We start from the raw sequence: 4,383 nt of genomic DNA on the forward strand, positions 1-4,383 counted from the left end.
AAAGCTTAGCAGTGTCACAGAAGACCGTCTGTTGGATGAACTCGCCAAACAAAAGGTAACATGCTTTTGAAGTTTTCAGAGTATGTGACATAAAGTTCTGGGGTTGTTCCATTTACAGTTCCCTAATTACTGTCAGGTTGGAGTGGTGAGAAAATTGTGTAAAGCCTGCAACATCGACTCCAAAGGCTCCCGCTCTGATCTCATCACCAGACTGAGGGAGAAGATGAAGAGCAGGCAGACATATGATAAGGTCTTTCAAAGCATATGGGTGCCTCTGGTAAGCATCACTTAGCGATTTAGAAGTAGCATTAAAATATGTAATTACAATCAAAACACTTTAAATCTTTGCTTGCAGGAGGATGGTCTGTAATACTATGTCCACATGGCATTGTATACAGTGTAAATTTAATCTTCGTGCTGAAAGTCCCCGGGATTTTGCTGAAGCACATGCCAAACGTCTGTGTTTACGATTTTGCGAGGGGTTTGGCGGCACACACCAATTTGCGGGTTCTGATAAACTGCCATTTCATCCACATGAAGGTCGACTGGCTGAGCCCACTGAGGAAAATGTCAAGGCTGCACAGGATGGAAGCCTGAAGGAATCTTCCATGGCTACATGAAAGGATGGACAGTGTAAATAAAAATCCTCATCCTGTCACTGGATCATCTGACCATTATGTCCTGTATGACAGATTTCATGAGGGAAATACAAAAGATCCCAAGGACATTACGCAGAGTTCAACTCATCCCAGAGCTGAAAGGCTGGCTGAACAGTCAAGTGTTGAACAGTTCTTTGCAAACATGAGGAAAAGCAATTACTTTTAAGTAATATGAGTCCATCCACACATGTGTTTCTGATGAGAAATATAACTCATCATTATAACACTGTCACCAACAAGAAACTTCTGGAGAGGCAGCTGAGACATGGTCGACTTGGAAAGATCAATATCTCATTGTCGCACTGGGTCAAGCTGTCGTAGGTAAGTACATGCATTGTCTCATGACCAGAACGCTACCATTGTTCACATGTTAGATTTGTTCCTATCTGTGTGTGTATATTCTTTTCTTTGTGTCCCTAGCCCCACAGCTGTGCAATAAACCCAGAGAAACCACAGAAACGGTATTGAACCCAGCACCTTCAATGTCTGGTGACACTGGTAAAATTTCTTATTTTGAATGGTGATTGTCATATATAGGTGAAATAATAATCTTGCATTCATTATCTTGTTGTAGTTGAGGGCTCATAAACAAATTTGTTACATGTTGTTTCAAATGAACTCCCTCTATAAATAGTGCTTATTTTCTTGCATTGTATGCATTTAATATGCATCTATGTAGTGTTTTGTCTGAAACCTGTTAAAATCCCTACAGAACTCAGGTAAGAGTTGACAACAAGAAAGCCAGTAGAAGGTCAACAGATGCAACTTTTCCTGACCTGTGTGGACCACCGTGCGAAGCTCTGACAAAGCCTGAGAACATTTTGCCCAGCCGTTCATCCTGGTGTTTGTACCGCACCCTGGCCAACAACAGCTTGTATGTTAAAGTTTTCAGATGTCGCAAAGTGCAACTTTTAGTGCTTATCTGATTTTGTCATCCACAGTCTGACACCTCTCTGTTTTTTTAGCTCAACTATGTTCTGGACATCAGCAGACCCAAAGATGAGCTGATTGTTGAAACGTCTTCTGGATGCCTCACGCGGCAGATTTTTGGACACTGGGTTTAAACAAACAAATGGAATCGACTGTAAGTATGTTGTTTCTATGATATGAAATAATAAAGTGCACATTCATTTTTTTGATGATTTTTTCTGTTTCAGATTGGAAATGGCTGTTTTGAGCTTATCACTAAAATTGTTCAGTCAAAGGTACTGTATGTTATATATGATGATTGTCAAGCTTTAATTTAAAGAGTTGTAGTTTTAAATGTGCTGTTTTTACATTCTAGGGGATAAGCATTTACATAGAAGATCTGTATGTGACCCGGACTTGGCTTGCACCCTATGGCTGTGATCCATTGCAGTCCTTTCCTGTTAGTGTAACGTCCTTTAAAGAAGCAAGCAAGTAATCTAAATGATTTTTCTTATATCTTTGGTGAGAGTTCATATACAGAATACTTAAAAATAAAATTCTGTTTCAGACTGATGCTCAGAGGATGGACATCATAGTTCCCTCTCTGGACACCTGGTCATTTCCAGTTGTGTGTAAGTCTTGTTTTTTGACACATACCAACTGTTAGAATTTCGCTGTGTTTGAGATGTATTCAAGCTTTTATGACGCAGTTTCAAAAGTCTTTGATTATGATCGCCTGCAATGACATTGTTTTCAGGTTTGAAGTCATGGCTAACTGTCTTTTAGGTACTGAAGCCACCTAAAAGAGAAATCCTCTTTCTTGACCCATTATACACAAAGGCAGGATTTGGTGGCCAACAATATGTTTCACTTTTGAGGACACATTTTTATAAGCATTTTTGGTTTGTTCCAGAGTTTTCAGGAACCTGTTCAGTGTTCCAGGTTAAGTGCATCCCAGATCATGTTCTGCTGATCTTGAGTGTTCACACATACAGCACACTCACATGCTTTTTTTATAAACTATATCAGCATGATGCTTCAACATTTTATTCTATTTCTCATCTTCACACTCTGATCAAGTCAGTGATGCTGTCTTTAGATGAGTTTCAGACATAAATAGGGTCTTAAAACACATAAAACACCATTAAATATTAGTTTGTAAAATATGCCAACCTGAAATTAAAGCTGAAAATGCTTAATTTTGACCAACTGTGAGCATGTGACTGTACTTTTTCATTTTGTTATGCTGTTCTGTTGAGGTCGTGTTCCTAAGGCCTGTCGTTACAGTTGGTGCTATTAGCAATAAACATTTCACACCCATCATGATGATGTCTGTTAACTTGTGAACATAACTGTCTTGAAAAAAAGGAATCTTGCAGTGAAGCTCATTCCCGGGCAGTGGTCAGAAAAAAACAGCTTTGACTTGAAGGTATGTGCTAGTTTAAGTGTATGGTGAATAATATGAATTACACTAGTCTTCTTTTAAAGGATTTTATTAACGAGCCTTTATTTTCAATGTAATACAGGGTTTTCCAAGCCAAGACTATGGAGTTGACTGTGGGATCTTCATGCTGATGGTAATTTTTCTCTTCTCTTCTTGAGATTCATATAGAAGCTAATTTAAGCTTCTAAAAAAATGACATTTTTATTTTTTCTTCCAAATAGTCTGCTCTGTACGTGGCACTGGATGCACCATTCGACTGTACTATAGTAAGTATCCTATTTACTTTCACAGCAATGGAGTCTTGAATCTTTTGAAAGTTGTTAAATATGTTTCATATTAATATTTTACAGTCACACATGCCCTACTTGTGTAAATGGTGGTGCTTGCTGTTGATGGAGAACTTTGATCTCAGGAGGTATTTATATTTTGACTTCTGTTCTCTGTTGTGTCAAAGTTTACACACCTTAACAATATCAAAATTTTCTGTTAAGCTCTGGCAAGTTATTTGCACACCGGAGAGAGGAAGCCAAAGCTGTGCTTGAAGGACAACACGTGCCCACTTCCAGACTGAAAAAGCGCAAGTTCCAGGAAGTCAGTCAGGTCAGTATTCACTTTAAACAGTAGTGTAATTACATGGTTAGTGACATTTGAATAACTGTTAAAAAACTGTTCTGCAACAGAGAAATAGCTATGTTTTTATCCCCATTTGCCCGACACAGGAGTCAGCAGTTGTTGAAGATCTGCGTCCTGCTGTGCAGTGGGTTGTCCAAAATAAGGCACTTTTCCGTGGACACGTAACAATGCCAAAATATCTGTCCTTAAATCAAGGGGACCAGCAGAGGGTCTTAAGAGACATGTCAGAGGAAGAAGACACTGGAGCAAGGGACTTGTTCCTCTTTGTTTTTCAGTTTGCAGAGGACATGGAGCTCTTTCTGAAAGCATGTGCTGATGAGCAGGGAATAAGGGTCAGTGCTATGTTTGACATGTAATGGACAAATGAAGGCACTGGCTGTGTTTGTTTGTTTGTTTAATATGTCGTTGCTGTTTTTGTTTGTTTTTGCATAGTACAAAATTCCAATTAAACTTATTTCAAAATGTTGTTCACTTGATTCCATGTCCATACTTATAATAAAGGATTACGGTGTAACAGCATTAAATGTAAATGTAACAGCATTTTTTTATACTTGTAATTTCAAAATAAAAAGCTTATTGTTGATATTAACAGTAAAGAATTGTAATCAATAATTTTTTTTACATTTTAAACATTAACACTCTGGGCTCTATCCTGTCCATTTGTGGCCACTTCACTTATTCTTTTTTTGACTGCTGCACTGCAGTGGACCAAAAGAATGACACAGGTTTGATCTTAAG

At 38.3% G+C, this 4,383-nt stretch overlaps 2 long non-coding RNA genes across 2 annotated transcripts; both read left to right on the forward strand.

The window, feature by feature from the left end:
• The first annotated feature begins 1,505 nt into the window (after nucleotides 1-1,505).
• On the forward strand, nucleotides 1,506-2,164 carry LOC109201408 (uncharacterized). Its single transcript, XR_002061442.2, has 5 exons — nucleotides 1,506-1,533; nucleotides 1,625-1,743; nucleotides 1,817-1,864; nucleotides 1,945-2,028; nucleotides 2,137-2,164. It is a non-coding gene; the product is annotated as an uncharacterized LOC109201408 (long non-coding RNA).
• Nucleotides 2,164-4,111, forward strand: LOC112845016 (uncharacterized). The gene is made up of 6 exons (XR_003217789.1): nucleotides 2,164-2,200; nucleotides 2,937-2,997; nucleotides 3,095-3,145; nucleotides 3,234-3,427; nucleotides 3,504-3,612; nucleotides 3,732-4,111. It is a non-coding gene; the product is annotated as an uncharacterized LOC112845016 (long non-coding RNA).
• Nucleotides 4,112-4,383: the final 272 nt, after the last annotated feature.

This window comes from Oreochromis niloticus, unplaced genomic scaffold (genome assembly GCF_001858045.2).
Source record: "Oreochromis niloticus isolate F11D_XX unplaced genomic scaffold, O_niloticus_UMD_NMBU tig00002388_pilon, whole genome shotgun sequence".
Classification (NCBI taxonomy): Eukaryota; Metazoa; Chordata; class Actinopteri; order Cichliformes; family Cichlidae; genus Oreochromis; species Oreochromis niloticus.